The sequence below is a fragment of the Eptesicus fuscus genome, chromosome 9 (genome assembly GCF_027574615.1).
Source record: "Eptesicus fuscus isolate TK198812 chromosome 9, DD_ASM_mEF_20220401, whole genome shotgun sequence".
NCBI lineage: Eukaryota > Metazoa > Chordata > Mammalia > Chiroptera > Vespertilionidae > Eptesicus > Eptesicus fuscus.
In genome coordinates this window covers 97,018,391-97,031,277 of record NC_072481.1, presented here as the reverse complement: position 1 = coordinate 97,031,277, position 12,887 = coordinate 97,018,391, and the positions used below count along the sequence as shown (strand labels likewise).

At 40.2% G+C, this 12,887-nt stretch overlaps 1 pseudogene; it reads right to left on the bottom strand.

Annotated features, from left to right (window-relative positions):
* Window positions 1-5,924: 5,924 nt before the first annotated feature.
* Window positions 5,925-11,027, bottom strand: LOC103297427 (ornithine decarboxylase-like; annotated as a pseudogene).
* Between the last annotated feature and the right edge of the window lie 1,860 nt (window positions 11,028-12,887).

Sequence of the window (12,887 nt, the reverse complement as noted above, 5' to 3'; positions counted from 1 at the left end):
ATCTGTTAAAAGTACTCATTCTGGCCTGGTTGTATATGGATTTCTGGGTTTTAAATGCTTTTCTGATTGTACATATTATATAGGGTTTTTTTATCTTGTTTGTTGATGTTCTGCATTTTCAGTACTGGTACAGCACTAATCTTTAAAAATTATATCCTTCCCATTTCATTGGTTCTGTCCTTGACTAGTAACCATGGGAACAAAGCAGTCCATCCTGAGAAGCAACCATTTTGGCCACATATTAGCCAGATGGCCTATCTATGTATACTAGCCAATGACAAAAAAAAAATAATTATTTTCTATTGTAACATGGCCTGGTCAATGTATGTTTTGGGGTCAGAAGAGTGATAGCCCTGAATAGTTCTTTATATAGTAACCATATTATCTCAGAATTATTCTGTCAAAGATCTGGGAAATGGGATGAAATGCCTCATATATAGGCTTTTATGTCTCTGCCTAATAAAGATGCAACCAAGAATGTCAATAAATTAATGGTTCAGAAGGAAAGCACTCTAAAACCTCCCCTTGTAGACAGCAAGATACAGGAAGAAAAATATGAGAAATGGTTCTTTTGGCTTCCCTGAACCCTGAGACACTGAGGCAGGGAGGTGGTAGGCATCCACCATTGCCATCCGCACTGCTCCCTGTAGATCTTGGAAATAGGAAACTGGGGCCACCACAGCCCCTCTTTTACATAATGAGGAAACTGTTTCTCCTTCTGGGACCAAACAGGGCACCCAATTCAGACTGAGAGTGTAACCGGACCACGAAGGGGTCGAGGCTATCTGTCACCACTTGAGCCAATTAAGTGGAGACAGGATTGAATCATATATGAGCGTTTATTCCAATAATGCCAGCAGTATGGGAGAGCAGTTGGTCTCCCCAAAAATCTGCTCTGTTCCCCCTTGCCAGTTGGCTAGTTATATATACACTAGAGGCCAGATGTACAAAATGTGTGCCAGAGGCTCGGCCCTCGCATCCGCAGCAGCTTGCCTCTGCCTTCACAGCCCCAGCTTTGCCCGGAAGGTAGTTCAACTGTCTGGTCTAATTAGCATATTACGCTTGCTTTTATTATTATAGATGAGGGAGAAGATAGCTACATGCAGCTGCAAACTATAAATTTAACATGGAAAGGGGCGGGTAGAGTCTGCAGTCTAGACTTCAGAAATTCAAAGTCTGATAACAAGGTGGCTAATCTTCTATGATGTTATAAATAGCTCAGCCCGTTTCTGGGACTGGAGAACGGTCAGTGTTCCTGAGAAAAACTCCCAGAGTGGGTTAGGGTCCAGGTGCAGCAACCAAATCAAAGCGTGTCCTGTCCTTGGTCTGTTCTCAAAATGTATTTCTTTTCTGAGTAATGGACCCATCTGGGCTCTGAGGTGTCTTATCTTTTACAGGTCTGTTTCATCCTCCAATTCCCTAGAGTCGGTAAGAAAACTTCTTGTCTATAGTTAGTAAGGTGAATAATTATTAGACAACTGTGGCTCTATTCTCATTACATGTCCTTCCCCACTCTCAGGGGATCCCCAGATTGAAGCAGGGCAATATCTGCTGAGATAACTCCCTACTGGAGGCATTAATCAACAGGGTTAGCCGGTGTTTTTCTTTTTAGGTATTATTGGACCCATACCCAATTTTCAACTTCAGATTTACTGCTGGTTTTTGTGGATACCTTTTCAGGATGGGTGAAGCAATTGAGGTAGAGAAAACTCTACTTAAAGAATTAACTCCTTAGTTTGGACTCCCTAACTGTATTCAGAATAACAATGGAGCATCATTTATATCTGAGGTTAACCAGAAAGTAAGATAAGCACTGCAGATCTGATGGAGATTACGTGTATCATGGAGACTCCAGTCTACTGGAAAAACTGAGAAAGTGAACCACACCTTAAAGAAAACTTTGGCAAAGCTGTGTCAGGAGACATATTTGAAGTGGGACCAGATGTCTACTATTGCCCTACTCCAGACTAGGGTAGCCACTAGAAGTGGGTTCAAATTGAACCCTTTTGAAATTGTATATGGAAGACCCTTCTAAACCTCTGTTCTAGGGTCCCCACCTATTGATTTAGAACAGGAAACAATAATTAAATGATATGTACATCACCTAGGACAAGTTTTGTTAACCTTGCATAAGTTTGCTCTCTCCAGTTCTTCTTTCTCCACAGAGGAACCACTGTACCCTCTCCATCTGAGAGACAGATTCCTAGTAAGGACTTGGAGGGCCCAAGGACCAGAACAACAACTAGCAGAACAGTGGACCTGTCCCTGGGATGTACCACATACCACTCACACATATCTGAAGCTAGCAGGAGCAAAACCATGGATACACCATACTCAGGAAAAAAGAGCACCACCTGAAGAGAACTCAAGCTCTTCAGCTCCTATCTCATGAGTTTGACTTTTGTGACGACAGGTGACCCAAACTTGTTTGTGGGTCATTTTCGTGCTTTCAAAACTATGACCAACAGTGGAATAAAATTAAATTACCGTATTTTCCGGCATATAAAACGACTGGGCGTATAGAAGGTTTTCCTGGGTTAAAAAGTCATCTTATACACCGGAAAATACAGTAATATAAAATACTTCCGTTACTAAAATACATTGGAAAAAACTTTAATAAAAATAAATACACTTCTCACTTTTAAAAAGATTATGTATTTCCTTATTGAAATGTTTTCTTCCCATAATATTTATTACCAGAATTTCAACTTTTCCTCTTACTTATTTGGTTATTTGTATCTCATTTTTTAAAGGAATTTCCACTTTCACCAATCCTTTCTAATGTTTCTGGTGTATGTGTGTGTTTTTCTTTTTGGGGTGGAGGGTGTTAATCCTAGGTTCTCTTCTTATTTTATTCTGTACTATCTACTGCACAATTCCATTCATTCCTATGATACAACTGCCATATACATGATAATGATCCCCAAATCTCTTTTTTCATTCCAAAATGTTCTGTTGACCATTTTATACTACTTCTCCTTAGACATCTATCTGGTTTCCTTCCCATAGACATTTTATAATGGCTATACACACTAGAGGCCCGGTGCACAAAATTCATGCACTCGGGGAGAGGGCAGTCTCTCAGCCAGGCCTGAGCCCTCTCACAGTTTGGGAGCCCCCGGGGGATGTCCAACAGACGGCTTAGGCCTGCTTCCATAGGGAGTGGACCTAAGCTGTCAGTCAGACATCCTTAGCACTTCCATGGAGGAGAGGCTCCCACCACCATAGCTGTGTTCGCCAGACATGAGCACAGCTTCTGGCTGAGTGGTGCTCCCCCTGTGGGAGCACACTGACCACTGGGGGAAGCTCCTGCATTGAGTGTCTGCCCCCTTGTGGTAAGTATGTGTCATAGCAACTGGTCGTTCCACCATTCAGTCAATTTGCATATTAGCCTTTTATTATATAGGATATGCCTAATGAGCACCTGGCTATGCTTTCTATCTTATTTAATGACACTACCAAGCACTCCATTGCCAAAATAAATAAATAATTAAATTGAAAAACACAGTATACTCTAGCATAATACAGCATAACCTAAATATTTACTATATTATAGGACAATTATGTAGGAAAAATATATAATATCTTTATTAAAGTATATGTTATAATTTTAAAGTTATAGTACTGCATAATGTTATGTATAATATACTACAAACAATAGTATGTTATATATTACATATGTATTCTATATCACTCTGCCAACTAACCCAAAATCAAATATCAAGGACTGATTATTATGCATATTAATCTTTCTCAAATCCATCTGATATTTCCATAACTTCTGTGAATCCACTTTAAGCTTGTGTAACCTAACTGCATTCCTACCTCCAGTGCTGTCCCTCTGTAATGTATTCTGCATATTTCATTGTCAAAATAAGCTTTCTAGATGGAAGTATGACTATGTTATCCCTTTAGTGCTTTGTTTCATTAGCTAAAAGATCAAACTCCTTAAGTTGACTTCTAAAGACCAACATAATTTGGCTTTTGCTTAACTAACTCTTCTCAAGGATTCTTCCTATCCCCTTATCTGGTGAATTAATGGGATCTACTGAAGTTTTTATTTGCCTGTCTCACTTATTTTTCTACTAGAGGCCCGGTGTACAAAATTGTGCATGGGATGGGGGATCCCTTCAGCCCAGCCTGTACCCTCTCCAACCTAGGACCCCTAGGGGGATGTCTGACTGCCGATCCCAGGGATTGGGCCTAAACCAGGAGTCAGACATCCCTCTCACAATCTGGGACTGCTGGCTCCTAACTGCTCACCTGCCCGCCAGCCTGATCACCCCTAACTGCCTCTGCCTGCTGGACTGGTTGCGCCTAACTGCCCCCTCCCACTGACCTGATCACCGCTAACTGCCCCTCCCATTGGCCTGGTCACCCCCAACTGCCCTCATGCTGGCCTGGTCACCCACAACTTCTCCCCTTGCCAGCCTGGTCACCCCCAACTGCCCTCTCTCCCTGGCCTGGTTTCCCCCCCTCCAATTTGCCCCGCTGATGGCCTGGTTGCCACCATCTTCCCCCTCCCATCGGCCTGTTCTCCCCAACTGCCCCCCTTGCTGGCCTGGTCACCCCATGCAGACTGCTGTTCAGTCATTTGGTCGTCCCTCACTAACACCCCTGCTGGCCTGGTCACCCCACGCAGCCTGCTGTTTGGTCATCCATCTGGTCATTTAGTTTGTGACAGCCCCTGGCTTTTTATATATTAGGTTATGTCAGGGATAAGCTATGATTTCTGCCAGGAAATCTCCACTTGTCATCCCCCCACAAGTCTGGTTTTGATGCTCCCCTCATGTATATTCTTAGGATTTATATTTCATATATTATACTATGTTTCAATTGACAATTAATTTACCTTTATTCCCGTGCTGTAGATTTGCATTTGGCTTGGTCAACATGTGTTTCAACTTGTGTCAAGTGTTCTTTACTGTTCTGCAAAGGCTTAAAAACTAAAAACTACAGTTCTCATACTTCTTGCTGCTACATTTTTGGATATGTGTTGGGTTGCCCCAGTTAGATGTGCTTGCACAGGGCCTTCAATTCAGAACTGATAAAGTGGGAAGATGAATGCTAGGTACCCATGGTGTACATGGCTAGCAGTACAACTAGATCTGGAACCATACCTGCACTTCAGGTGAGGTGGTGTAATCCTGGAGGCAGTGGCTGTCACAGCAGCCCATAATCCCTCACACTCTGCTTGTGGTAGATGTAGAAGCTCAATTAGCAAGGCAGTCTGGGAATACTTTTCTAGTAGTAAATTCTGGAATCTCAGTCCAGAGACCTGCACTTTACCCATTTCAACAATTTCACAAGCACCTATTTTATATGTTAAATTTATTTCTGCTTAAATAGCTAAGTAGTCTGTGTTATCCATTTCAGAACAAATGTTCTCACCCTGTTTATTTCATAACAGTCTCAATAAATACCTGTTAACTGATGCGTAAATATATATCAAAGACATTATTTTTCTCTTCTGAACCATTTCTTCATATGTTTCGATATTCAATAAAATAACAAAAATATGAGAATAAATGTGATAGTTATACTTAAGGATAGCCAGAAAAATTATTCTCATCATATACAGAAAACTCATAGCCTTATTCTAAGGGAGATTATTAGGAGCTATGTTTTCATAAAGCTGCTGAAAGTAAATTGGTTATTTTGCAAACAAATCTTAATATTTCTGCAAGAACTCATTTCTGTCCAGAGTTTAAATGCTATATTTTCTGTTGCATATGCATTGGAACATTTTAAATATTTGAATAGTATTGTTATTTAGTTTATTAGCTTTTGAAATTAATCAATTGGTAATCTATACCATTTTTACTTGTTAATCTAAATATATAAATCTATGAAAGATGGCAAACAAACTTCAATCAAGACAGGCATTAAATTAGTATTGAGCAAAGGGAAGAATGTAAGATATCTCAGACAATGACCTATGGAAGAAAAGTGTTTACAAAAACCCTACAGATAGCATTCTTTCATTTAAGCTCCACTCCAATCCAATCTTGTGTTATTTCTCAGGCTGAGCAACAGCTGCTCAATCACAAGGCCGTGTAACCACAGGCATTGACTTTCAATCTCCTTAAAGCTAAGTATAAAAAGAATATTTGAGCAATAAACAAAGCTACCCAGGGAAACTGAGATAACATTAATTAGAAGTATTGAAGTAGAACAAGTGCTATTTGATGGGGAGTTTGGACAGAAGGTCAGTTTCTGTGAGGAAGAGATAATTGAAGAAGACTGAATCAAAGATTGGAAACTATTAGGTCTTAGAAAAGCATCTATTTCAGTGGACCTGATAGCAACTGTTTTTCATTTTAACTCTAAACAAAAACTTTGGCTAGAAAGAAACTTTTCAAATGTGACACAACTAGAAGTCCTGGAAAAATATCCAACATTTAACATTTCTTTCTAATTCCATAGGTATACTATGTCACTCATCTTCCTTGCAAATACTTCACTGCTCCACCTTTTTAAAAATTGTTTGAAGTATTACATATGTCTCCTTCCTCCCAAACCCCCAAATGACAGCCCCCCGCCACTCCGTCCCCAAGGAAAAGCCCCACCACCCTAGTGTCTGTGTCCATTGGTTATACTAATATGCATGCATACAAGACCGTTGATTGATCTCTTATCAACCCCCCACCATGTCTTCTCTCTGAGATTGGACTGTCTGTACAGTGTTTTGTATTCTCTGGATCTGTTTTAGTTCATCAGTTTATGTTGTTTGTTATATTCCATAAATGAGTGAGATCATGTGATATTTTTCTTTCTCTGACTGGCTTATTTCGCTTAACATAATGCTCTCCAGGTCCATCCATACTGCTGCAAATGGTAAAAGTTCCTTCTTTTTTTATAGCAGTGCAGTATTCCATTGTGCAGATGTACCATGGTTTTTTAATCCACTCATCTGCTGATGAGCACTTAGGCTGTTTCCAAATCTTAGCTATGGTAAATTGTGCTGCTATGAACATAGGGGTGCATATATCCTTTCTGATTGATGTTTCTGATTTCTTGGGATATATTCCTAGAAGTGGAATTATTGGGTCAAATGGGAGTTCCATTTTTAATTTTTTGAGGAAACTCCATACTGTTTCCCACAGTGGCTGCACTAGTCTGCATTCCCACCAGCAGTGAAGGATGGTTCCTTTTATTCCACATCCTTGCCAGCAATTGTCCTTTATTGATTTGTTGATGATAGCCATTCAGACAGATGTGAGAGGGTATCTCATTGTCGTTTTGATTTGCATCCCTTGGATGATTAGTGACTTTGAGCATATTTTCATAGGTCTCACAGCCTTCTGTATGTCCTCTTTCGAAAAGTGTCTATTTAGGTCCTTTGACCATTTTTTGATTGAATCATTTATCTTCCTTTTGTTAAGTTGTATGAGTTTTCTGTAAATTTTGGGGATTAAACCCTTATCTGAAATATTATTGGCAAATACGATTTCCCATGTAGTGGGCTTTCTTCTTATTTTGTTGATGGTTTCTTTTGCTGTGCAGATGCTTTTTATTTTGATGTAGTCCCATTTGTTTATTTTCTCTTTAGTTTCTATTTACCTAGGAGCTGTGTCGGTAAAGATATTGCTTCAGCATATGTCTGAGATTTTGCTGCCTGTGGATTCATTTATCTTCCTTTTGTTAACTTGTATGAGTTCTCTGTAAATTTTGGAGATTAAACCCTTATCTGAAATATTTTTATGGTTTCCTCTAGTATTTTTATGGTTTCCTGTCTTAGGTTTAAGTCCTTTAGCCATTTTGAATTTGTTTTTGTGTATGGTGTAAATTGCTGATCTAGTTTCATTTTGTTGCATGTATCTGACCAGATTTCCCAGCACCATTTATTGAAGAGACTGTCTTGACTCCATTGTATGCTCTTGCCTCCTTTGTCAAATATTAATTAAGCATAATGGCTTGGGTTGATTTCTGGGTTCTCTGTTCTGTTCCATTAGTCTATATGTCTGTTCTTTTGCCAGTACCAGGCAGTTTTGAGAACCCTGGCTTGGTAATATAGTTTGATATCTGGTATTGTGACCCCTCCAATTTTGTTCTTCTTTCTCAAGATTGCTATGGCTATTCAGGGTCTTTTTTTATTCCAGATGAATTTTTGGAAAGTTTGTTCTAGGTCTGTGAACTATGCCATAGTATTTTAATAGGGATTACAATGAATCTGTAGATTGCTTTGGGAAGTATGGACATTTCAATGATGTTGATTCTACCAATCTATGAACATGGTATGTTCTTCCATTTGTTTATTTCTTCCTCTATCTCTATTTTCAATGTCCTATAGTTTTACGAGTATAAGTCTTTTACGTCCTTAGTTAAATTTATTCCTAGGTATCTTAATTTTTATGGTGCAATGGTAAATGGGATTATTTTTTTTTTCATTTCACTTTCTGGGAGTTCATTATTGGTATATAAAAAGGCCATAGATTTCTGGGTGTTAATTTTGTATCCTGCTATATTCCAAATTCATTTATTAGGTCTAGTAGTTTTTTGATGGCATCTTTGGGGTTTTTCTATGTATAGTATCATGTCATTTGTGAAAAAGGACAGTTTACTTCTTTTCCAATTTGGATGCCTTTTATTTCTTCTTCTCTGATCACTATGGCTAGCACTTCCAGTACTATATCAAACAGGAGTGATAAAAGTGGGCATCCCTGTCTTGTTCCTGTTCTCATAGGAAATGGGTTTAGATTTTGCCCATTGAGTGTGATGTTGGATGTAGGTTTGTTATACAAGGCTTTTATTATGTTGAGGTACATTCCTTCTATTCCCACTTTGCTGAGAGTTGTTATCAAGGAAGGATGTTGGATTTTGTCAAATGATCTCTCTGCATCGATTGATATGATTATGTGATTTTTGTCTCTCAGTTTGTTTATGTGATGTATCACATTTATTGATTTGCGGATATTGTACCATCCTTGCATCCCCGGAATAAATCCCACTTTGTCATGGTGTAATGATATTTCTAATGTAATGCTGGATCCAATTTGCTAGAATTTTGTTGAGGAATTTACCAACTATGTTTATCAGGGATATTCACCGTAGTTCTCTTTCTTTGTGGTATCTTTATCTGTTTTGGGAATTAGAATAACGCTGGCTTCATATAAAGAGCTTGGAAGTGTGCCTTCTTCTTGAATTTTTTGGAATAGTCTGAGGAGGATAGGTATTAGTTCTTTAAGAGCTTGGTATAAGTCCCCTGAAAAGCTGTCAGGCCAGGGCTTTTAGTTGCTGGAAGAATTTTGATCGCTGCTTCAATTTCTTTGGTAGTTATTGGCCTATTCAGGTTTTTTTATTCTTCCTGATTGAATTTTGGGAGCTTGTATTTTTCTAAGAATATGTCCATTTTGTCTAGTTGGTCCATTTTGTTGGAATAGAGCTGTTCATTGTATTTTTTCATAATCCTTTGTATTTCTGTGTGGTCTGTTGTTATTTCTCCTCTTTCATTTCTGATTTTTTTATTTGGGTCCTCTCTCTTTGCTTCTTGGTGAGCCTGGCTAGAGGTTCATCAATCTTGTTTATCCTTTCAAAGAACCCGCTCTTGGTTTTGTTGATGTTTTGTATTGTGTTTTTTTTTTGGTCCCTATATCATTTATCTCTGCTCTGATCTTTATTATTTCCTTCAGCTTACGCTGGGCTTTTCTTATTGCTCTGTTTATAAATCTTTGAGTTGTAGGGTTAGATAATTTATTACCATCTTTTCTTTTCTTTTTCTTTCTTTTTTTTTTTTTTTTTAGATAGGCCTGCAGGGCTATGAACTTCCCTCTCAAGACTGCTTTCACTGTGTCCCATAGATTTTGGATTGTGTGTTTTCATTGTCATTTGTTACCATGATGCTTTTTATTTCTTCTTTGATCTCTTTGGTAACCCAATCATTGTTTAATACCATGCTATTTAGCCTCCAGGTGTTTGATTTTTTTCATTGTATTTATTGTAGTTGATTTCTACTTTTATGCCCTTGCGATCTGAGAAGATGCTTGATATGATTTCAATATTCTTTAAATTGAAGACACTTTGCCTGTGTCCCAATATGTGGTCTATCTTTAAAAATGACCCATGTGCACCTGGGAAGAATGTATATTCTGTGACTTTGGGGTGAAATGTTCTGAAGATGTCAATTAATTCCAATTGATCTAGTGAGTCATTTAGGATTGATATTTCTTTGCTAATTTTTTGTTTAGATAGTATCTGCCTGGCTCAGCTACGACTGTCACTCCTGAGTCTGATGGAAAATACTTGTCCAGGGCTCGGTTGATTACACTGGTGATCTCCTCAAACTTAAGCTTTGTATCTTCAGATCCAGGAAAGCCACCATCAATATCTAGCAGATACATGTTGAAACAGACCTCAGCCCTCATGTCAAAGACACAGTGGGCATTAGAGATGGCCTGCATGAAGGTCTCAGGGTTGGTAGAGCCACTGCCCACGTGGAAGCTGACACCGATGACATCAATGTTGAGCTCCTTGGCCCGTTCCAAAAGAAGCCTGCTGGTCTTGAGCGTGACACCAAATGTAACACTGAGACGACAGACAGCTGAGGAGTGATCAGTGGCAATCCGCAAACCAGCTTCGGCTTTGGATGTGCCCTGGCAACCTTCATCAGCTCGACTTCGCTATCGAAAGTCATCATCTGGACTCCGTTACTGGCGGCGTATTTAATCTGAGACACTTGTTTACAAGGGTTTGCATAGATGATCCTGTCTGAAGACACCCCAAGACTCTGCACCAACTGTATCTCAGTCTTTCTGGCACAGTCAAATCCCATCCAGATGGCAGCTAGAGTCTTCACTATGGTTCTCTTGTCATTGCATTTGTCTGCATAATGGGGTGACCTGAGGAAGAGCCTTTAGCCATCTCAGATGTTTCTTTTGAATGTCTCCCAGGTCCACAACATAGAAGGCATCCTTATCATCGGAAGAAGAGACTGCATTAATTTTTTGGTCCAGAATGTCCTTGGCAGTAAAGCCCTCATCGAGGAAATGGCAGTCAAACTCTTCATTACTAACGCTGTTCATGTTCATGGTTTCTGGATGTTCCAAAATGCAACACAAAGGAGAATGAAGAGTCGGGGCTTAGGAAATTATTGCCAGCTGTTCACAAACACAGCTCTCCAGGAATTCCCAGTCCACGGAGGATGGGTTCTCTCAGTGCAGCAGTGGAATGTCCTTGGAGTGCAGGGCGCCTCACGCCCATACCACGGAGCCGCTGCGCAGAGCATGCAGGACCGCGGGCCCCCTCCGCTTCCTCGCTGCCTCCTGTGGAGATGGTGGGCCCAAGTTGCACCAGAATGCAGGCAGAGGGGCGGTGTGGAGGCTGAGGGTCGGACCTCTTCTCCCTTTTATTAATGCTGTTCTCTTTGGAAGAAGTCACTCCAATTCCTCGGAGGCAGAGGACATATAAATTATTTTACATGGAACACATATCTTTTCCTCTACTTATTTATTATTTCAATCATTTAATTTATATCATATATACTCATGGGTATTTATTTCATACTTTAGGTTATAAGCCAATACTTATTTATTTTAATGCTCAAAATGTTCTACCCTTAGCCACTGTAAGCTCCTTCAGTTGACTCCTATTTTCCTTTAAACTGATGCTTGTAATTATTTCTGAGCTCTTTCTTATTGTTTGGCACTAAAGATGTTTCCCTGACCCAGCCCTGGACGCCATTCTCCAAGGAGCCCTGATTCCTTTTATTGGAGAATGGTATTAGAAACCTAAATCTTGGCTTTGAGGTGTTACAACATCATTTAATCTATTTATATAATAAGCAGTGCCGGTGATGACCAGGACGACCAAATGGCCGGTCACCATGAGGTGTATTGGGCAACTCTCGGTCCCTTCCCCCGCCCCGGAGTCTCCCATTGCAGCATGGCGAACGGGGAACCTCAGGGAACGGAGCAGCGGGACCGGACTGGTGAGCAGGCAGAACGGCGACCTCTTGGTTTCTCCCCCTGGCCGCAGGCTCCAGGGAACCGGAGCCATGCTGTGACCAGGGAACCAAGGCGAACCAGGGGGTGGCAGTGGGGATTGGTGAGTGGGCAGACGATGGCCTAGGGACCCTAACCGCACATGATTTCATGCACACTGGGCCTCTAGTAGATGAACAAAAATCAAGGCTCACCAGATATTTAAGTGAATCTTAAAATATGAAAGAAAATATTCAAGGTAAATAGCCAGCAAAAGTGATACTCAAGAAAATAGTGATAACATAGGGAATAGGCAAACTGGCAAAAAAAAAAAAAAAAAAAAAAGCAGCATCCTCAAAACATAATACCCAAAATATGAGAACAGCATGCTACACGAAAAACTAAATTATTTTCATATGAAAGAGTTCATGAAAATCAAAGCTGATGACTTCAGTTTAAAAAAAAAAAATTATTGAAGGCATTGAAAATCAGGTCAGCTGAGCTGAGTGGAAAGAGAGCCAGCGCAAAGCATTTTGCCTTTAGAGCAAATGCCTCGTTAAGAAACATGAAATGCAGTATTGACTCCTGTGGAGGCGGAGGCACTGAAAGGGCTGCAGCACTGGGAAGTGTAGCTCTCATTTACTCTCCACACAGGTCATTTCACCCATTATAAACTCATCTCTTCCCCTTTTTCTGATTCAACTTCCTCTTAATGCTGATCAATAAAAGCAGCTGGGATTATCTAAGTCAGTGATGGGCAACCTTTTGAGCTTGGTGTGTCAAACTTCGCCAAAAAACTGAGCATAACTCGGGTAGTGTGTCACTTTGAGGAAAAAACATTATTTCGCAAATGTTTCATCCTCAGGAGCAGCAAATGTTTCATCCTCGGCATGCGGCCGCCTCAGCGGCCGCGTGTCATCAGAAATGGCTACCGCGTATCAGTGCTGACACGCGTGTCATAGGTTCGCC